The 11,126-nt window shown below is 35.0% G+C and overlaps 1 non-coding gene across 1 annotated transcript; it reads left to right on the forward strand.

Moving 5' to 3' along the window:
• Positions 1-413: 413 nt before the first annotated feature.
• LOC113913438 lies at positions 414-549 on the forward strand. Its single transcript, XR_003517213.1, has one exon. It is a non-coding gene; the product is annotated as a U4 spliceosomal RNA (small nuclear RNA).
• Positions 550-11,126: the final 10,577 nt, after the last annotated feature.

Raw genomic sequence — 11,126 nt, forward strand, 5'->3', positions numbered from 1 at the left:
ACAACTTAAGTCACTTGAGTGACGACCATGACATTTTTAGTGCTCTTTGCCCCCGTCCCATAATTTGTCTAAATTTCCTTAGTTCTGTGTTGAGTACTGATATGACCATGTCACTTTTCCCCTTAAGATTGCCTAATGATGACTGATTGACTCTTTAGATGGGACATAAGGCCACATTATTGTCTTCCATTCTCCCTTCACACCCACATTATATTAAACCAGATAACATGGAGACTTTCTATTACCCAGAGACTCCATGCTCTTGTTCTTCTTTTTTTAAATAGTCTTGTCTCTCTCCCCAAAGCACCTTTCTTCCACTCTTTTCACCTAACTGATCTTTTAAAATTCAGTTTAGTTTTCACCTCCTCTAAGGACCATTTTCCTAACTTCTGCTTTTAAAAATAGGTCCACACAGATTTGCGCAGTGGCAGTATCGTAGCCAATGAGGTTTATCTGAGGCGCGATTATTGCTAATTGAAAAATAGGTCCACAAATTCTTTGATATTTCTCCCTTCGAGAGATGAAGCTAATGGGCTAGACTTGGGGACTTGCTTCTAACAAATAAAATAGACAGAAATGACAGTGTGTTGCTTCCAAGAGTAGGTTCATAAAGACTGCAGCTTCCTTCTCGGTTGTATTCTCTATCTCAGATAACTTTTTCTGGAGGAAGCCAGCTACCATATCATGAGGCCCTTTGTGCAGGCTATTGTAAGTACAGTAACCAGTCAGGAACTGAGGCCATCCAACAACCACATAAGTGAAGTTGGAAGCTGATCCTTCCCCAGTAGAGATTTCAGATGAGATCGCACCTCTAGCCAGTGGCTTGATTACTACTTCATGAGAGACCTTGAGCCAGAACCATGCATCTAAGCTGCTTCCAGATTACTGACCCACAGAAATTGGCCATGTTGTGTTATTTATTAAACTGTTAACTTCTAGAGTGATTTCTTAACTTTATCTTCACTCTTATAACACTCTGTGCTTAACTCTATGGAGCCACCTATAACATTGTTGAAATTGTCTGTTAATTATTTTAATTTCCCTATCAGATGGTGAATACCTTGAAAGCAAGAAGTATGTTTTTAAACTACATATTGAATAGATAAATGAATATAGCAGAAGATTCCCACTCTTGAACTTATATTCTATTGAGAATATTACCACATATAGAATAAAAGCAAATAAAAGATGCTCTATAAAAGACTGTAACCTTAGTTGGTACAGATTCCATCCTGCAAGAGTTCAGGGGAAGAAGAGACATGTGCAAGCTAATGGGGTCCAAGGAAGCCCCATGGAGGTGACAATGGAGGTGCTGAACTTGAATAAGATGTGGTTAGACAAAGGAAGGGAAGGCATTCTTAGTACAGGGGCTACTTTTATCAAAGTCATGGTAGGATGAGTATGCTCACGGAAATATTTGAGAGTCCATCAGATCCAGATAGTCTGAAACAAGGAAGCTTATGTGGATCAACATTCAGTATTAAGCAACAAATAAATTAAGCTGAGACCAGATTATGGGAACCTTGAAACAGGGCCCCTGTGATGGTTAATTTTTTTGTGTCAACTTGACTGAGTCACAGTGTTCAGATATTCAGTCAAATATTATCCTGGATATTTCCATGAGGTTATTTGTGGATGAAATTAACATTTGAATCAGTAGACTGAGTAAAGCAGATTACCCTGCCTAACGTGGAGGCTCATCCAATTAGTTGAAGGTCTACATAAAACAAAAAGGCTGAGTGAGAGACAACATCCCCTGCCTGACTGTTGAGCTAAGACACTGCTCTTTTCTGGCCTTTGGACTTGGGCTGAAACAACTCTTCTTGGGTCTTGAGCTTGCCAGCCTTCAAACTCCAACAACACTAGCTCTCTTGGGTCTCCAGCTTGCCTACTCACCCTGCAGATCCTGAGAGTTGCCAGCCCCCATTACTGCATGAGCCAATTCCCTATAATAAATCTCTTTCCATGTATTTATATATCTGATTGGTTGTCTTTCTTTAGAGAACCCTAATACTGACCCTACAATTACTTTCTTCTTCCTAAAGGAAGGAGAAGTAGAAAGTCTTTATTCATTCAAAATTCATTTGTGTGAATTTTGAGGCTATACTTTGGCAGCCCACAGAAAACGGAAATAAAAAAAACAACTAAAAGTGATAGAGAACACTTTGTCTCACACTGAGAAAATATCCCCAAGAAATATTTTCTGTAATACCTAATGCCATTATAAGGTTTTCAAAAATGTCTTAAAATAATACATTATTTTAAAAAATGCTAAGCTAATATTAAAATGACTAACTTTTATACTTCATAGAGGTGCTGTAGAGTTCATGTTTCTAGTCATATTTGTGATCATTCTCTCTGCATTACAAAAATGGACATTCTTTTTCAGTTACAGTTTAAATGTTTAAAAAATCTAAACGGTGATGTGTCTCTTTTGCATCATAACTGGTGTGGGTGGCCCATTACAACTTTAATCATAATTAGTTGTGTATTCTAGATGCACTGCCTGAGATAATAATAGAATTTAAGGAACAACCCCATGCATCTGCACTTGGACTTCCTTTAAACATTTTTGTTGTAAACTGTTATAAAGCCCTTCACTTCCTCTCCAACTCATTCCTTTAAGGAGGCTCAAGCAGGTGCTGGCTTTGACTAGCAGTTTCTAACCATATTCTTTTTAAACCATCCCCCACTTTTGAAATTACATTTTATTTTAGTGCTAGTTGTCATATTATAGTGGTTGCAGTAACGCTATTGGCAAAAAACATTATCATTTTCCCCCTACATACAAACTAAATTTCTCAGTGCTAATCAAAACTCCCTTGCTTTAAGAACATAAAAACTTTCATTAATTCATTGGGTGAATTGAGTGAGGGAGCAGATGTAGTTTTCAGAAACAGAGGCACCAAGGCCAGTAGAAAGTAAATTGGTCAAGAGAAGAAAAAATCATGCAGAAATTTGAGAGATAAAAGGACAATTTAAATAATGGAACGCTATTACCTGAATTGCGTGGGGGCAATTACTGTTTTCTGGTCTCTGTGGGATAATGGAATTAAAAGTCCAATCAGAACACTGATGATGAGCTGGAGCACTGTTGCAAGTGTAAGAAGTAGATTTCCTTTATTTTCCTTTTTTTAAAATAAAATAAAGCTTTAAGAACCAACCAAAGCCTTAAGTTAGTACCTCTCAAATAAAGCATGAGTTTTTTTCCCCTAGATTACTTAAAAATGGGCGCCTACAACAACTAGGTACAATAGTAAGATACTACACTAGGCAGTACAAGAAATAAAAATATGTGATTAGATTTAGTTACTAACCTTAAGAAGTTTCTAACGGCTATTTTCTATTTGTGCTTCAATTAACTTAACCTTTTCTTCTAACGTTGTATCCAGAAGCTCTCTATGAGCTTGACTTTTCCTTCCTCTTCCCCTAGTCTCCACCTAAACGTCTTCCCCGCCTACTGTTCTTCTCCCACTGAATTCCAAGCCATTATCTGTTACAACTAAGCCATACACACAAACAATATACTTACTGCCTTGGATGTTTGCTATTTTACTCCTCCATAGCAACTTACAAATGATTATCTTTTATATACATTATCACATTTAATCATCTTAGCAACCCCTCCATTGGATAAGTAGTATATTGCCCCTAACTGAAGTTACAGTTTTTAGAGTTGAAGAATAGCTAGTTTAAGTAACAAACCCTACAGGAACATCATTTTGCCTCTACCTGAGGGCTTTTCCCCCAGACCATATTGCCCTTCATGAAGGAGGATCATAGCTCTGTCACTGCAATTGTAAAAGTTAGTTTGGGAAAGTAGTTCAAAAACCTATTTATTAACATTGTCTGTTGTAATTTGTAGGCTTCTAAAAAGGAGAAACCAAATTTGCTAAATTCGCTCTTGTCATCACAAACTGTCAAACATTTAGGCATTCAGCAAACGATAAAAATATGCAGGGTAATATCACACCTTTGGACTCTTCAGATAAAGATGATTGTTTTGTATACTTACAATAACAGTAATGCAACAAACTGGATGGAGTTGTTTTGCTACTGATTTTATAGTATAATCTTCATTATGAAACAAATCCTGTAAATAACCTTTGCTTTTTATCTATTGATTGTGCTTTTGTATATCATTACAAACAAGGGTAAGAGGGAAAAAAAAATCCATTATTATTTTTTAAATTTTATTTTATTATGTTATGTTAATCACCATACGTTACATCATTAGTTTTTGATGTAGTGACCCATGATTCATTGTTTGTGTATAACACCCAGTGCTCCATTCAATACGTGCCCTCTTTAATACCCATCACGGGGCTAACCCATCCCCCCACCCCCTCCCCTCTAGAACCCTCAGTTTGTTTCTCAGAGTCCGTAGTCTCTCATGAAAAAACCCATTATTTTATATAAGTTATATTCTTAACACAAAGGCTACATTTTACAGAATGGCACAGAATGAATTGTAAGGTGAATGAATTCTGTGCCATTGATTACTTTTTTCTTTACCATTAATGAGTGAACTTTAAATTTTATAATTTATGTATTAAGGAAGAGGGAATACTATTTTCTAGTTGGCATTTTGTCCAGAAACACACATATTTTATAGGTAATTGAAAAGCCTTGTATTGCATTTCTTCCTCTTGTGTTTGAATGAGGAGAATTAGGGCTTTTTCTGTGTTTATGTCACTTTGAAGTAAGAAAGGCAACTTGTGGCATAGTGGACATAAACTCTAGATCAAGAAATGATGTTGGAAATTATCCTATTTCTAGCAATAGTTGTCCATCAGAGTGATAAATGATTTTTTTTTTGATAAAGACTTTCACAGTGGACTTGTTGGCTAATCCAGCGATAATACAAATGAACCAAACCATGAGTTGTTCTGCCTGTGTCTACATGTGTTCATTAAAAATGCTGTAGGATCATTATCTGAATTATAACTCTTCTAGATCCTGTAATTACTTAAATAAAATTGAAGTATATTTAAGAAAATCAATCTTCTGTCCTACTAACAGGTATAATGTCCTCCTAATGGGATCTCTCGTATCCTCCCTCTGCAACATCCATCTTTTTGATTAAACTTCCTGACCATCTCTAAAGAATGACTAATTTTGTCAGCAGAGTAGCCTCCTCACCTGCTTCTTGCTTAGAGCAAGTTGGGAGCCCAGAGGCCTTCCTGCAATTTGAACACTCAGTCCTTTTGAATCTAGACTTAATGACCGCTCTTTTGCTATTAGGCACCTATGGGACTCTGCCCTCAAATTTCCTAGAAACCTTTTTGTCCAGTTGAGAAGGCCTACCAGGAAAAACCATTCTTCCAGGGTTCTTCAAGAAGGGTCTCACAGTCACACTCTTGGTTTGATCTTAAAATCCTCAGGCCTCATTTTACATTGAGAATATTTACTAACTGGGAAGACTAGAGGTGAAAATATGTATCTTTTTTTCCAATCCAGCAATTTATAGGAACCCCCTATATATCTTTGACATTATACTTGCACAATAGTGAGTTCCCTATTAGCTCATCTCTTTAATTCTGTATCACACAGCTAAGAGCAATTAGCTGATGCTTTCAGTATTCTGCCTAGATACCATGTTAACCAATTTCAAAAGCTCATAATGTATTCTTTCTAGCTTTGAAGTCTACGATGATTTGTTTCTAAGTCTTCTAATCCATTTTGTCTGGGTTCATTCATGGATCTTTGATCATCTATGGGACAGGGAATCTGTTCAGACGATCTTGATTGTTTCACATTTTTGGGCTTCAGATGCCTCTAGGCTTCCCTAGGGTGGCCATAGTTGGTACAACTTGGTTTTCTCATCCTCCAGCAGACAAGCTTTTCCATACGACAGTGGCAAGGCTCCAAAAGAAAGAGGGGAATCACATAAGAAATCTTGAAGCCTTTGCAGTACGGTCATTTCTTACCACATTCTTTGGGCCAAACCAAGCCAAGAGGTCAGCCTGTTTTCAAAGGATGGGTAAAGAAATTCCACCTTTTGATGGGAGTCTCTCCAAGGTCACATTACAAAATGCATGTATATGGAAAGGGGTGAAGTTTTTGCAGTGACTCTACCAAAGAGACTTATCTCTTGAAATGTTACATCTACCCCATTCTTCTTTCCTTTCCTTCTAAAACTCTAATAAAACTTTTTCCATGTCCTATAACCTTTATCTATTTTGAATCTTTTTTTCTCTATGTAAATCATTCTACATAATTTCTTTTGGTATATTTTAAGTTTACTATTTACCTCTTCAAAGACTATACTTTCAGGGATCATTTCTATAGTTCGTTACTATTTACCTCTTCAGCTGTGTCTAACGTGCTATTCAAATTCTCCATTGACAATTTTAATTTTGCTTAAAATTTTTTATTTTTCAGATAAACTTGGTGATGCTTGATAATTCTTCTTCTCTGAATGTTTCTAAGTTCTTCTTTTATAATACACATCGTAATTTTATAATCTGTCTGATTATTCAAAATCTCACACTTTCATAGCTTCAGCTGCTTTCTTTTCTCTGTTTGCTGTCAAGCAGGGTAGCTTGTTTCCTTGTGTGCTTGGTGATTTTTCAATTGTGAGATATTCATTTTCCACTAAAAGTGCTTTAGGGATTTTTTGGAGTATCGGATGATGGTTCATTTATATTTGCTTCTCTCAGGTGGCCAGGAAAATATTAGGAAAAATTATGAACTTAACTCATTGCTTAAAGTTTATTTACTGTAAGCATAATTTGGGCTAATATCCACATGAGGACCTGCTTAAGGATATAACTCTCAAGGATATTTTTACCCCGTTAATTCTGCTCAGGGCAAAGGCAAATTTCCTCTCAGCTTCATAGGAGTTAGGAGAATGGGGCATGTCACTTTAAACAGAAAAACCCAAAAAACCTTATTGAGGATATTTTACATATCATATATTCTACCTATTTCAAGAGTACTGTTTTTTTCACTTGCAATATGTTTTTGAAGCTCATTTATGTTGTGGCATGTATCAGTAGTTTGTTCCTTTATATTGTTGATTAGTATTTCATTCTATGTATATGCCACATTTTGGCTACTAGTTGATAGAAATTTAGATTTTTAATTTTTTGGCAATTATGATTAATGCTGCTAAGAGCATTTGTGTATAAGTCTTCATATGGATATATGCCCAAGAATGGAATTGCTGGTTCTTATGGTGAATCTGTGTTTAAACTTTTAAAGAAACTTCCAAATTATTTCCAAAGTGTTTAAACCATTCCACATTCTACCACTATTATACCAAAATTCCTGTTTTTTTCTACATCCTCACCAATTTATGTTATTGTCTTTTTTTAAAATATAACAATTCTAGTAGTTTTAATTGGCATTTCCCTATGACTAATGATATTATACATCTTTTCATGTGTTAGCCATATTCATAGCTATTCTTTGATAAAATGCCTCTTCAAATATTTTGCCCATTTTTTATTGAGTTGCTTAACATCTTATGATTGAGGTCTAAGACTATATATATTTTGGGACATTCCTGTATATGTTATGAGTTTTACAAATTTTTTGTGATTTTTACAGATCTTTCCTAATTTCTTGTTTGTTTTTTTCACTTTTTTAAGGATGCCTTTAGAAAGGCAGAACTTTTTATTTTTGGTGAGTCCAATTTATCAGTTTTATGTCTTTGAGATATTGATCTTAATGTCCTATAAAAGAAATATTTGCCTAATCCAAGATCTCAGAGATTTTCTCCTAAATTATCTGCAAAAACTTACTGTTTCCGTTCTTATATTTAAATATTGGAAAATAGTTTGGTCATTTTTGGCCTTTTGTAATGCCATATATATTTGTGAATCATTTCGCAAATTTCTGACAAGATAGGGCACATTCAGGGTGGTATGGCCGTAGACTCATTTCGCAAATTTCTGAAAAGTACTTGCTGGAATTTTGATAGGGATTAAATTGAATATATAGAGCAATTTGGGAAGAATTATCATCTTAACAGTGTGAGTCTTACAATCCCTGAACGTGAAATGTCTCTCCGTTTAATCAGATCTTTTAAAATTTCTCTCATCAATGTTTTGGACTTGCACATATCCAAGTATTATATTTCTTTTGTTAAGTTGATACATATTTATTTTTTCAATGATATTGTAGATGAAATATTTTTCTTAATGTTAGATTCATATTTTTCATTGCTAGTAGAGTTTGATTTCTGTGTGCTCACCTTATGTCCTGCAAACATGCTGACCTTATTTATGTTTCTAAACAACAAGATCATATTGTTTGAGAATAACAATTTCACTTCCTTTCTAATCTAGATCCCTTTTATTTCTCTTCCTTGCCTGATTATCCTGGCTATATTCTCCCATATAATATTAAAATGAAATGGCAAAAGTAGACATACTTGCTTTGTTCTCAGTCTTATGGGAAAAGCCTTCAGTCTTTTACCATTAAGCATGATGATAACTGCAAATTTTTTTTGTTTTTAAATGTTCTCTATTAGTTGAAGTTTCCCTCTATTCAATGTTTGTTGAAAGATTTTATCATGAATGGGTGTTAAATTTTTTAATTGTCTTTATGCATCTATTGAGATAATCATTTGGATTGTGTCCTTTATCTTATTAATATGATATATGATAATTGATTTTCAATTAAGCCAATCTTACAGTCTTAGAATAAATTACACTTGTGTTTAATTTGTATTGTTAAATTCAATTTGCTAATATTTTGTTGTGGATTTTTGCATTTATATTCATGACCAGTATTGGTTTATAATGTTATTTTCTTGTCATATCATTAGCTTTGGTATCAGAGTAATACTGATCTCGTAGAAAGAGCTAATGTATTTCTTCCTACTCTATTTTCTGGAGGAGTTTGTGCAGTATTGGCATTATTTCTTTTTAAATGTGAAGCCATCTGGGCCTGGGCTTTTCTATACAGAGAGATTTTAAATCACTAATTCAATTTCCTTACTTATTATACTTCTATTAAGATTTTTATTTATTCTTGAATTAGTTATGATAATTTGTGTTATGAATTTACCAATTTTATATAAGCAGTCAAATTTGTTAGTATAAAATTGTATTATAGTCATCACTTATAATCCTTTTAATTGTTGAAGGGTCACTGGTGATGTCTGTCTTTTCATTCTTAATTTTAGTAATCTGTGTCTTTTTTTCTGTTTTTTTTCCCTCTTGGTTAATCTAGCTAAAGGTTGTCAATTTCATTCATTATTTCAAAGAACTACCTTTGATCTAATTGATTTTTCTCTATTTTTGTTGTTTTGTTTTCTATTTTTTGGTTTTTGGCTCTAATCTTTATCATTTTTTTCATTTTCTTTGCCTTGGTTTGAGCTTACCCTTACTTTATGAATTCTGAAGGTGAAGGAAGGCTTGGGTAATTGATTTTCTTTTTAAATACAGGTATATAAACCTATAGGTTTCTTCTATGAATACTTTAAATGCATCCCATAAATTTTTAAATATTTTCATTTTTTCTAGCCTTATTAAGATATGATTGAAAATTGTATATATTTAAGGTATACAGTGTGATATTTTTGTAAATTTATACATTGAAATGGTTACCACGATACACTAATTAACATATGCATCACCTTACATAGTTACAAAGTGTGTATGTGTGTGAGTATGTGAGTGTGTGTTTGTGTTGAGAATACTTGAGATTTACTATCAGCAAATTTCCAGTATATAACACATTCTTATTAACTGTAGTCACCATGACATACATTAAGTCTCTCTAGAACTAATTTATCTCAGAACGTTTGTATTCTTTTCCCTTACCCCAGCCTCTGGCAACCACCATTCTCCTCTTAGTTACTATGAGTTCTTTCATTCTTTCATTTGTTCATTCATTCGTTCTCTCTCTTTCTCTTTCTCTCCCTCCCTCCATTCCTTTCTTCCTTTGAAGATTTCACATGTAAGTGAGATCATGTGATATTTGTCTTTCTGTGTCTAGCTTATTTCACTTAGCATAATTTCCTCCAGGCTCATCCCTATTATGACAAAGGGCAGGATGTCCTTCTTTTTAAAGGCTGATGAATATTCCATTGTATATGTATACATTTTCTTTATCGATCTGTTGAGGAACATTTACGTTGTTTCTGTATTTTGGCTTCTGAGAATAATGCTGCAATGAACTTAAGAATGCATCTGTGATGGCTGTTGGTTTCCTCAGTGGTAAAAGCTGGCAGGCCCCTGGAGGTCCGTGTGAAGGCAAACACTGTGGAGGAGGTCTGGGGCATCCACAAGGACAAGTGGAGGTGAAGCCTGCTGGGATCCTCCTCAGAGAGGGCCACTGAGAACCTCAGTCACTCCTGCTATGCAGTTGATACTAGTTGCTCCTGCCCTCTGTCTTTGTTCCTAGCCATGTGTAGATATTTCAGCTGTGCTAGTCTCCCCAGTGATCTGAGTGGGATGAAACTCAAGTGGGTTCTTCATGCAGTGCTCTGAAAGGCTGGGGAAACTGGTTACTCACCCTTCTCTCTCAGGCTGAGTTCCCTCTTGGTTCTGGGCAGTGCCAGCCTAGGGAATGGGATGATTCAGAAAAAATTAAAACTGTTCTTCCTACCTCATTGTGCAGTTTTACTCAGGAATTTTTCTACTGTGATACTTCAGCTTCTTAGTTGGACCCCTGAACCTTACAGAAATATTTTCCTTTGTGGATGGGTGTCTAGTTGCTTTTTGTGGGAAACAGAGGCTGCAATCTCCACCATCATGCTGACATCCAAGTTCATTTTTGTATAGTTAAAAATACTTCCTAGTTTTGACTCTGACCTATGAAATTTATTGTTTAATTTCCAGACTTATGTGAAGTTCCCTTCTAATGTTGAAATCAATTACATTTCATTGTAATCAGAAAATATACTTTGTATGATTTTAATCCCTTAACATTTATTCAGATTTTTTAAAATAATTTTTATTGTTATGTTAATCACCATACATTACATCATTAGTTTTTGATGTAGTGTTCCATGATTCATTGTTTGTGCATAACACCCAGTGCTCCACGCAGAACGTGCCCTCTTTAATACCCATCACGAGGCTAACCCATTCCCCCACCCCCCTCCCCTCTAGAACCCTCAGTTTGTTTTTCAGAGTCCATCGTCTCTCATGGTTCGTCTCCCCCTCCGA

The sequence above is a fragment of the Zalophus californianus genome, chromosome 14, assembly GCF_009762305.2.
Source record: "Zalophus californianus isolate mZalCal1 chromosome 14, mZalCal1.pri.v2, whole genome shotgun sequence".
NCBI lineage: Eukaryota > Metazoa > Chordata > Mammalia > Carnivora > Otariidae > Zalophus > Zalophus californianus.